This window comes from Lepidochelys olivacea (assembly GCF_965140295.1).
Source record: "Lepidochelys olivacea isolate rLepOli2 genome assembly, chromosome: 9".
Classification (NCBI taxonomy): Eukaryota; Metazoa; Chordata; order Testudines; family Cheloniidae; genus Lepidochelys; species Lepidochelys olivacea.
Genome location: NC_140419.1, coordinates 10,460,192 through 10,472,231, shown reverse-complemented (window position 1 = coordinate 10,472,231; position 12,040 = coordinate 10,460,192). Strand labels below are relative to the sequence as shown.

The 12,040-nt window shown below is 42.2% G+C and overlaps 1 protein-coding gene across 5 annotated transcripts in view; it reads left to right on the top strand.

The window, feature by feature from the left end:
* Positions 1–12,040, top strand: part of SOX2 (SRY-box transcription factor 2) — a 107,492-nt gene that overhangs the window by 79,398 nt on the left and 16,054 nt on the right. The window contains exon 1 of one of the 5 annotated variants that reach the window (XR_014713055.1): positions 2,169–2,417. The exons of 3 other annotated variants lie outside the window; for them this stretch is intronic. The gene's annotated coding sequence lies outside the window, so the exon portion shown is untranslated. Of the gene's footprint in view, positions 1–2,168; positions 2,418–12,040 lie in introns of those variants that run through there. One more of the 5 variants, XR_014713056.1, reaches the window with a different exon arrangement.

Below are 12,040 nucleotides of genomic sequence, written 5' to 3'. Positions count from 1 at the left end.
CCCAAATGAAAACTGAAATTGCAGCGTAGAAGATATGGAGTTTTGGTCACTGTTTATGTATTTTACATCTATTTGCCCCTTTTTCTTATATTTCTTGCACCATGCTGTAATTGGTGGGACAGCTATTATTCCAGATTACAAGCCTCCCCCACCCCCCTCCTTCTTACTCAATGCAAAGACTAAAAGAATTTCCCAGAGTTTCCCAACATTTGTAATGCATCTAGGGATTATTCACGTGGTAACAAATACATTTCCCCGCTTTCGTTTACACATCTGAATAAAAGAGAACTCTGAATAAAAACCCAATCGATATCGCAATTCATTTAAAAACGCACTGTGAATCTTAGCCAATTAACAGCCATAAAATATGGGCACTTTTTGAAGTGCTAAGAGAAAGATTCGAGAGGGGTAGTTTGAAATGTTGTGCTTTTTTAAAATACACACAGAAGGCGATGTAATGCAAGTAAACAAAAGACACTAAGCCACATATGAATGCTAAGTGAATTCCGCAACTTTTTCTATATTGACAAATTGCTTAAACTTAGCTTTTGGTATATGGTGTAATGTTTTTTGTTTGTTTGTTTTTGTTTTTTAAAAGTCTGATCTCTCTTTGATTCTGGATATATAGAGATAGATAAGTGTATACCAAAAAAACGTTTTGTATATGAAGCTAGAGGGATTTATTTTTAAATTACTACTTAAAAGAATGGCATTGACCATTGCTAATTTCCAGTTCAACACGTTAAACAATCACATGATTTGTTTCAACTAAAATATTACCCGAGGCTATCATTTATTCTGGCTGAAATGTGCAGGAGTAATATCAGTATTTTTTTCACTTTGATGACCAGTCATGTTTTGATACTCAGTTTCTCAGTGTATTCACTCACCTCTGAATTTGTATCTGCTCTCTCAAGCACACTTGGTGCCCGGTCAAAGAGTGTTATTGTAATGTTTCACTAACCTTACACAGAGCAGAAATGAACCCAAGGATAAGAGTATAGTTTCCCCGGTGATTTTTTCTCTCTCTTTTTACAACATTTTAACGGAGGGGTGCTAAAATATGTTCCTGAACAGGAGAAGTAGATTAGCAGAGTTTCTTGCCAAGGCTGGGAAGCTGCTATTACAGACTGTCCCCGGGGGAAATGGCTCACATTAACCACTAAATGAATATTTGACAAGGGCTCATTCGGGGGTATTATTACTACAAACGGGTCCCTACTGGACTTTCTAAGGGTCAAAGAGCAATGGTTCAATTAATTATTTAGACTGTTAGTAGATTTGGTTGTAATAGCTGTACTTATTTCTACAACCGACAAATTCTTACAGTAGGAGCCCTCGGGAGACTCTTCCCCATCAGCAATGCCTTGCGATTTAAATACACAAATAGGGAAGGTCCGCCAAGTGGGAAAACGGCTGTCTTTTTCCGTGACATTTCTTGACAGAAAACATATTTTTCTTTAAGATGCCCATTGCTCTTGTCAGACAACAAGGGCTGCGTATGATCATCACAATGTATCGCATCACAACATTAATCTCTCTTTATGTCTAATATGCAAGAGACCTGCATAGTCGTCTTTAGAATAGGCTGTAGATAGCTCAGCCATTTAAACACTCGATATTATGAAAGCAAGAGGCCCATGGCGATAGGGATGGTTAGATACACTTCATTTATTTCCCTCCTGATCTAACTCAAATATTAAAATCTAGAGTATGCTGAGCAACAGAGGAGATTTGCAAAGATGTATTCAAAACGCTGCAATTTAGACTGCAGGAAATCCTAGTCCTGCGAATGTTTTAAAGCTGACCCAGCCTTGCCTGGAACATTCGTTCCAACGTTTTTGTTGCTGTGGGCGATTTTTTTTTTTATTTCATTTGGTTTAATGTCTGCCACAAACATGTCCGCAGCAGTAGATATTAAAAAATGTTGAAACTGAGATTAGGTGACAATACTATATGTTTGAATGAATGAGATAAGCGGCAAGGGGGGAGCGGGAAGCAGTAATTACAAACCCAATTCATTCAGCTTTTCAGGACTTTTGTTGTGGGAGCTCCATTGACGGGTTTCGAGCTGCCAGTTTTCTCACATTAAAAAGGACTGATCAACGCCTCGGGGGGACATGCAATACCGCTTAACTGCATAGTGATGGGGTCCTCATTTAGAGCCATTACAACAAGAAAATTAAACAGAGCCTTTGTGTGCGCCAGGTTTACTTTTCAATTGCTGACAGTTTATAGCTAACTGCTCAGAGATTGAAGTTTGATTGCCGTTTGATCGCCTGCTAGTTAGCACCACAGCTATTTTAGTTTTGGTAATTAAAACCAGCTTTTCTGATGGTGCCCGGGGAATTTCAAGAGTTGGTCATATTTTGCTTTTGAGGAACCAAGTCCACTTGACAAGGAGGTGCAGCACAGAAGTGAGTTGTTGTTTTCAGCCTTTTACAAAAAATGAAATGCTAGAAATTGCATATTTCTCTGTGGTACAGCGAGTCAAAATGCCACGGAAGATACTAAAACCTTTCCTTTTGACATCCGTCGCGCACTGTTAGGTTTGTAACTGAAGAATATTCCTGATTAATTTCACCTTGTATATTTCATGTGTAGCAGTCTCGCTCTAAATTCACGAGACCAGATGATTATTTTCCCTTGCAGGTGCTGTCCCCTTCAAGGAGAAGGGATAGACGTTGCAAAAACCTTTCAGGGTGAATTTTAGCTGTGTGCTTTCCGAATATACCGCAGATTTGTTGTGTGTTTCAACATACCTTGCGTTTAGGGTGTGTGTATTGAACGCTAAAAATTTTCATTACAATTTAGAAACATCCATAGAGTAATCAATTCCCAAATTTATTTTATGTGGAAAGCGTTCTTATATTCTATAGGTGTCCCGTCCCCCCAGGTACATTTAAATCTTCATCGTTATAGCCTTTTTATGTCCGTGTTTAAAACGAGGAGAGGTTTAAGGTGTAGTCACCGTTTGGGGGATAATCGTTCAAGTAAGCTATATCTAAAGTGACACGGTTAGGATTTTATAGTAGTGAGTTATCTTGCAGCGAATAAAGTGCGAATGGAAAAACAATCGGGAGGTTTGCGTTTCAGGATCACTCGCAGCTGGAAGAGTTCTTACCGTTCTTTCGAGCCTTCCTGTTTCTCGCCTCGAATGAAATAAAGTATAAGCGAGGGCAGCATTTTAGATTTGCAGTGATTTCTATTTCTTTTCCATTTGAAAGGCGATTGTTTGAAAGCCCCTCATCCACCTATTTTAGGGGGTGAATCCTTCCCAGGGGAGCGGCTATTAATAACGAAATACTGATGACATCTCCTTTTCCACCTACCCATGTTAATGTGTGCGTATATGATGTATATGCATAACGTGTGTGTGTGTGTGAGAGAGAGAGAGATCTCAACCCGTATGTTTGTGTGGTTTTTCTGTGTTCCATATTCGGGCGCGTAGGTCTGTGATTCCCAGCGAGGACTGGGGTATTATTCAAAAGAGGCATCTGGGAGCTGGGATGAGTTTAGCTGCAGAGTCGGTAGGACCAGTTGCAGCTGACGTCAGTGGCCTAGGCAGGGCCGCTGGTTAGAGACTCCAGGCAAAGCCCAAAGCAAGTGCCCGGTACTCCGAGCGTGTCCTGGCAAACCCTACACACCGGGATCCACATGCCTGCACCAGGTGCCTGCTGGCAACAGCCTGGGAGCGGGCCCGGAGCATCCCTGAATTTACATTCTGCCGAACTAAGTGTGAAGTCGGTTTCCAACGTGATTCCGTATACAATTCGAGTCATAGTCCCATGATTACTGCGGGACAACGAGTTAACCACCCGGTGCGCTACCTCTCCCGCCGTGCACAGCACCCGCTGCAGTTTTTTTCCATTCCCTGGTGACCCCTTAAGCAGGGAAGGTGACCCCTACCCCATCCCAAGGGCGCAGATCCACAAAGTTTGGGATCCCGAATGGTGCTTTTCAAAATCACACGTAACAACAGGGCTTGGCAGTCAGGGCTTTCCCAGTCCTCTGGTCTATTTCCGTCTGGTGAGTACTGAAAAGAGACACACATGTTCTGGCTGACTCTCCGATCAGATTGGCCGAACATTTATCAGTTTCTTAAGCTTCACTTCATTAATTCGGCTGACATAATGTGGGCGCCTTTGCATAAATTCTTGATTAATGGCGTCCCACTCGTCACTGGATAGCAAACGACATACTAACACGTGTTGGTGATGGAAGGCTGATAGGGTTGTTTGGAGGGGGAGACGCAAGCACACGAGAGCCTCCAGCGTACGGGCCCGATCCTGAAAGCCCTTACTCACGTGAGTGGCTCTTTTTTAGGCGAAGAGTCCCACAGAGCTCAGAAGGGCTGGCCGGGGGACTAAATCCTACTCACGTGAGTAAGGATGTGTAGGGTCAGCCCCGTGAGCGTGTTAATTTGAAATAGACCTTGTAAGGCTGTAAAACCCCACATCGATTGTATGCTCTGTCAGTTTAGGCCCGATATAACACATGCATAACAAACCTCTGTGCTGTATGCTAGACAACCAGTAATGCAAGAAATAGACTCTTCCCTGGGCTATTACCAGCTCCACTGCTGCTGTTCTGGGCGCATTTTGCCACGTACGAAGCTCTTAAACGTGTCCTTTTGGCATTTCTTGCAATGATGGTTCCTTTAAGCTCTTACAAATTGCAAAACTTGCGGAAGACAGAGAAATAATTAATGTATTAAAACAGGCAGCGAATTCCTCCGGAGGGGCCTTATCAACTGCAGCCACACTGGCTTCATCTCCTCCTAGTATGCTAATACCCCCGTGACGTCACCGGCGCCAGATTGAATGGGAATCAGTTATGAAATTATTAGATTTAGCTTGAAAAGCAATCTAGCCTTCTTGGAATCCGAGTTTGGGCTTCTGGAAGGTCTATATAAATACACAAACATAGACAAATTTAGTGCTGACTCTCTAGTCAAATCAAAAGTAAATCAAAAGGTACACATTTTACTTGGTTTCGATTTTCAGAGGAAACACATAAATATTAAGTTGAGGGACTTTTGAAATGACAGTATCTTAATTATTTATAGTATAGACCTATTAAATTTGAAACAAGACAATCGGATTTTCTCAGACCGATAAGGTAGGCCAGAGCTCCTTTTAAGTTATTTTTTTATTAAGAATTTCAGCTAGGGCATCTGCTACTTCAAAACCGTGGAAAAATACACATGGGTGTTTGCATTAGCCAACGATAGATAAAAACGTGTTGGGAGAAAAATATCCCTTTTGGTTTAAAATAAAACATGGTCTGGGATTTTTTTTAAAAAAAATTGGAAATCAGTATACAAAAGGTTGGTGAAGCTATGATATAGGAGCTCTTTGAAATCAGTATTTCTGATTTTATTTTAAATTGGGTTGAAATTATCAGAATTATCACGGTTTTTAATCGCTGGAGTCACTGCAATCAGTTGACGCCCAGATTCAGTAGAGTTAAATCCTCGAAGCTAAAATCCGGAGGGTTTTTCTTTCTTTCTTCCAAATGCACTTGGGAAAAGGATTTTTAAGAAATAAAAATCACACCCCCAAATTTAAGTCTCTGCATGAGAGTTTTTTCCTTGCATAACTTTCTTACTGGACAGATTATATATTATCTCCCCAAGCTTCTTTACACTTTTATTGACGGTTCAGTATTAAATAGTTCGCAGTCATTCTTAAATCTTGTATGGGGGAAAAAGCCAAAGGAATAGATGGGAATATTCTGCACTGTGACAAAATTGTTTGAAATGTTTAGGAACACTTTCATCTGTTTGGGTCGGTTTTTCCTCCCCTCTCAAATCAGGCTGCTTTGCTTTGCGAATTATGAATAATCTGTGGCTCTTTCCCTGGGGCGGACTATAAATCACCTGCTTTCTCGATTCACTTTCTGCAGCGTGAGTCTCTGACCCAAACTTTTAATTGACTTTACGTCCTAGAGTTGTAATCCCTACATTCGGGGAGAGAGAAGAAACAGTTGTGCCTAATGCTTAGTCGAGCGATTCCTTTACTTTAAAAAGTTGTAACTGGCTGAGAAGTGAGTTTTCTGAGGAATGAAATCCCACATGAGTTGCAAATATAAAGTAAGATTTTTTCCCCCCTGCTCCTGATTGGCAATATTCATTGTGTGTGTGTGTGTTGGTTTGAAAAGCAGGAAGAAATGTAATGAATTGAGTGCTGTCAGAGATGTCTTCTATGTTGATGTGCTGAATGGCAGCAGCTCCCTGATCCAGTGCAGGTGCAGTAGTGCTGGGGGGGAAGGGAAGGGGGGGCTCTCTGTTCAGTGGAAAAAGCACATTCCCTACAATAGACCACACACTGCCAGCCAGCATGGCATCAGCTCACACTTTCATACTCCCCCCCCCCCCAGTCCTGAGTTCACAAAGTGGCTATACAGGAGCGCTAGTTAGGTTCTCTTGTAATGAACATTTGTGACTCCTGACCAACGTTTGAATCTGCTGGGCTCTCTGTGCAGGCAGGTCTGTTTTAATCACAGGTTGAAAATGTGTCCCCTTCTCTTGCGAGGCAGCTCAGTCAGAGCGTCAGTTGCATCAAACGCGATTAAGAAAACGCGGTTTCCAAGTGCTGCTAATAGGGAAAGATTTTTTTAATAATAATAAAAAAAAGGGGGGGGGGAGACACCGTTCTAAATGGATGAGATGGTCTAATCCTACACACGAACTCCTATTAATCCCGTTGACAGATAACCTGTCTCCTATTTTGGTGTAATACATTATCTTTATGCAAGGATTAAAAAAAAAGTTTTCACTCATCCTAACCCGGCACGGGCTGGTTTTTCCTGGCTTGTTTCCGTATTTTTTTTTTCTTTGACGATCTGCTTATAAGAAGCTAGATGGTTACGTTTGGTTACTCAAATACTACTCCGAACAATGCAACGAATAAGAGCTAACTCTTCAGCAAGCGGTTCTGAGCGCTTTTGTTCCCTCTCCTGTTACATCTAATATTAGCCCTCCGATCGGGGGGAAGTCACCGAGAAGGTATTCTCATAGCATCCCTGGGAACTCAGTTTCCTCGCTTGTGTTGCTGATTTCTCTTGCGCTACTCCTGCAAGAAGTAGATTAGACCCTTTTGGATATACTTGCTGATGCATTGCGCTGAGGAAAATTGCTCTGTGTTTGCTTATAAAAAAACCATGTCACTGTAAAACTTTTTTTTTTTTTTCCAAATCGCGGTAACAAATAGCATCAGCTTCTGGAGCACTTTGCAAAGCCATTCTTTGGCTGAATACTGTTAAACAGGGGATTTGACAGCTAACCAGATATTACTGAGTTCTAAGTAAGCCAGTTTTTTCTTCTGCCTCCCTCCCTCCCCTCCACCCCCAAACTGATAACAAAACGTGTTTGCAATAAATTGCATGGGGGGAGGGGGAGGATCAGATTCTAATAAGTGACTTATTTGTTTTCAGGGGTCAAATCTTGTCATCCTCATCACAGGGGAATAGATCTCATGTACATGTAAAAGGAAAGGTAATACAGATATTTTAAAAAACAGATTGCTGATCGTATCGCAGGGTGGATTTTTGTCTTTTGGTCTCCGACTGCTCCCCGAAGCACCCGCTCATGTATGCTTTATTTGCCGCCAACAAGTTGAAGCTCTTTAGACCATCAACTTTACCGAACCGTGGCCGTTAAAAAAAATGGTCGATTTGCGTTAGGGCGCCATTATTTTTGCGGATTAAGTCTGCGTCTGGTGTCAAATACAGTCTGCGACAAGGACGTGCAAACTACTGCTACTCCAAGAGCCAGGCTTCCCGTCTATAGTTTTCCACTTTCTTTCCCCCTAGTGCTACTTGATAGCCTTTGTGTCCTATTGATACACACCCATAATTAATCCTTCTTATTAATGCTTACATTCTGTACCCATGGGGCAAGTCAAACCTATTTAGATTACCTTGGTTGGTTGCACAAATTTAAGTGGGAAACGAGTTATAAACCTAATAACGGCCTTAATAAAAATAATTATTTGATTAGGGAAGAGTAAATTTACTCCAGTGCAAGGATGCGTCTGGATTTATATTTTGGTTGTATCTGGGCTCATGGTTGGTTTGAAAACAAAGGTCTTTTAAATTCATTGCAGTTCTTAAAAAAAACCCATAGAGTCAGACAGCACTCCATGGTAGAATATGTCCCTTTGATATTACTTAGGAGGATGAATTAATTCATAAAACAGTTTTAATTGGAAATCAATATGAGACTTGGGTGCCTTTGAATTAATTGGAAACAATCAGCACAGGAGACCATTCATCACACACGTTGTTCCCTCTCTTGCTTTTTGTTGTTTTTAGTCCGAAGCTTCTGCACATCGTTCAAGTGTATTTATGCTGCTGGTTTTACAAGTAAAAGTGAGGATACAACACTAACACTCGCATTGTCCCCCCTATACTTTTAACGCTCGCGTATTGTTTGATTACTAATTCGAGTTAATATGATCTTTATGGCAACATAACAGTGGATAATTGGCCCTTTTTCTGAACAACAATGTAAATCACAATCGCTTTATTATTTAATAACGTCAAACGCTTCGTTGGATTGGCCCCGACAGAGAAGACCTTTTCTTTCTAGGCAGTGTTGTTGAGAAAGAACAATGCAGATCTAATTGTGGAGATTTCAGAAGTTGGCTCCTGTAAATGAACAGCTTAGATATGGAAGTTCCAGCAGATGTCTGCACTTTTCCCTGTGACAAACCTTATAACCCCCTCCCTTCCCCCACCTCCCCCCAGACTTATTGAAGATTTTTTGTTCTCACATCCTAGCAACAACCTAAATCTTCCCGAAGTAAATACACCCCTTTCCCTTGGTTGCTATACAGCGCTTTATATGGCAGATTTAACAGGGAAGTATAAGCATGCACACCAAATCAGTGCCTGCCTCAAGACGCTAGATATAATTCTGCCCCAGTTATCAGTGTTTTCTCTCTTGCCAGCCTTGGGTGGGTTTTTTGATTTGTTTGCTTTTTGTTTAATAGCACCTTGTTTGTCAATAAGGAAACGCGCACCCCAGCCTCTGGGAAGAGTTGTTTTGTAAGAGTTTGGAGAGTTTGCAAGTCCCGCATGACATTATTTTGTAAATGTCAGGAAAACGGCCAGGATGCCTGTCTGTCTCCAGCTGCGGTAGAGAGGCCGGCACTGTGTGGCCCCGTCTGTGTTCATTTCTGTTACCTGTTACTTTTCTGAGGACTGGCCGAGTGCGAATGTTTTATTTTCTTACTCTCGCTTAGTGTGTGCAAAAGTTACCGGCTCCTCAAAGACGCGATATTAAAATTCCTAAATCCATAACCCAGTCACCCAAAGGCAATACAGATAAACCAGGAAACTTGGTTCCTACCCCTAAAGTGATCACTGCAAGTACACAGCAGGAGCTGGTTTTGAAAACCCTAATTCGGTTGAGTCCTGCATGGAACAAGATGGGTCCCAATTCTCTTTCCAGGACGCGTGGATGTAAAAAAAAAAAAAAAAGGGGGGGGGGTCCCGGTACGCTGCGTGGAGAGATACACAGCACCATCTAGTAGTGGCATGAGGATGGCTCCTCTTCCCATCCCGACCCCATGGTCCCCTCCACTTGCTGTAGCTTAATATTATTGAGCCTCATAGCCAGCGCGTTTCTGTGTGTGTTTCTTTGTGCCTGGCACTGCTACCTGGTTGGGAACAGCTCCTCGGGGGGTGACACATCGCCCCCCCCCGAAATGTAATCCCACCGAAAATAGTTTATTTGGAAAACTTTCCCCCAACAGGAGTTGGCAATCCTCTGCCTAGTCCTGTTCGTTCACCCCAAGCTTTAAACAATGCGAGCTTTGATGCGCCACTGCGTTCAGTCAGCAGGAGATTAAGGGTGATGTATAGCATTCTTCTTCGCAATGCACCACATCCCGGGGTGGAAGGAGAGGGAGCAAAGATACAGAGTCCAGAATATTTTGCCTCCTTCTGTTTGCAAATTTTGACACAACAAGCGATCAGAATAACCGTGGCGAAATCCTCTTATGTGTCAAGACAGTAAGGGCACTTTTTAAAATTTCAGCACCACACGCTTACCACTCACTCCGCGTACCTAGGCAAGCTGTCACCTGCACATTGTAGGAAGGGGTCCCAAACAGTCTCTGGTAACGCTGCATTTTGTTTTTCCAGCACTACCGGCTTGTAAGCAAAGCCAAGCCGGCCACGCCAATCGGCGCGCTGGATACGTTTCAAATAAATCGTTACAGTTAACTAAAGTGCTGTTCTTCCGCCCGCTTGCCACCAGATTTCCTCACAAAAATCCACTCAATTTAAAGTATCAAAAAGGCAGAAAACAAACAAACAAAGATAGAAGCACTTGGAGTCCCTAGAACCAAAGTTCAGTTGCATTGTGCGTTCTAAAGCTCATTTCACACGATTCACAATGCACTTTGAATGTTGTCTCTTTTTTTGCTAACGTGTTAATCACCTTCCCTGGTTTTTTGTTTGTTTTGTTTCGCAACTCTGCTTTCCTAAATTGACATAAACTGGGGGGAGGGCGGGAATGCTGCTACTTTTGGATCAGGTCTAGAAAATGGGAGCTGAATGCAGAGTTTAAAATTAAAAATAGAATCGCGATTTGTTCTGGGTTTGTCTTGTTTTGTTTTTTAATCTGTGCTGACTGAGTCTCCAGATAACTTGTAAACAGCCATGAGGTCCCTGCTAGCATGCAAATGGTTAATAGACCAGTAACCACTGCGGCATTGCTAAAACTAATGATCACTTACCAAGACTAAATACTCATTGAAATCTAAAAAAAAAAAAATTTTTTTTGGCTGTAGTGGGTGCTCTGTGCATTTGGTTTGTTTATTTCATACTTGGATGATCCAGGGTTGGGGGGTAGCGGAGGGGGACTCCTGGCTGCCACTCCCTCTCCATAATGAGCTCATTTCCATATTTGCGCCTCCCGCAACTGTGAGAAAATCCGGCCGGACATTTAACGTTCCGATACGTCCTCCACTGCCTTGTCTCCTCGGTTACACCGTGTGCCTGAGTGCGGAGAGAAGAGAACCGACCTATTGATAGGTTCTGTTGTATTAAACTGCGAATAAATGTGCGTATCTTGGCATCTAGCAGGCTCTTGTCGTTTTTATTGTTTCTACATTCATTATTTCCCATGCACTTTTCTCTCTCTCTCTCACACACACACAGGTTTTTCAGTGTGATTTGTCTGTTATCATTTACCATCTCTCCCTCTCCCAGTTTCTCCAGAGTCAAAGTGCAGCTCAATGTACAGCAAATCAAGTGGAAAGACAACAACGCCACGCACTCGCAAAAGTGAGCGAGAAGCTTCTGCAAAACAGATCGGGAATCGGTTTGATATAATGTCAGAGTCATACGCATATGTGCGTGGCCAGGAGACGTTTGAGTCTCGCAGAAGAAACCCATATTGACAAGAGTTCTGTAGGATGCCTGCAAGTGCCTAGGAATAGTTGGGGGTGGGGGATTTTTTTTTTTACCGTACTTATCAATAACAAGATGTATAAATATCAAAGTGAAGTAGCCCGAGTAAGTCTTTCTAGAAGCAAGGAAGAAGCTTAAGCAGCTTTCTCTACTGGTGATTTGTAGCTCTGTAAGGGGGCACGGACAGCAAATACCCTGCAGGTGCATGTTGTAACACTGCCATCCGGACTTTAATGTAGATTACTCTCCAACTCGTTTGATCGGCCCTTTGAAACCCTTTACAATTGCCTGTGACGAACCGCCAGTCTCAGGTTTTTTTCCCTTTGAATAATGCCTTAAGGGTAAGTCCTCGGGGCTTTGAAAGATCTCCAGTACATTTAAAAAAAAAAATAAATAAAAATCTAAAGCTTGGGCAGATGTCTGTCAACTAGGAGCTGTTAACAGGCAACTATGAAACTATTGATCATCTAATACCCACCAAGTCTACTCAGGGGAAAAACTTTAATACTTAAGGGAGGAGGGTTCCTAAGGAACTCCTAGTATTTATATTGTTTTCGGGGGGGGGGTATTAATATTTCAATAGAGATCCCTCCTCCCATCTGTAATATACCTTGTG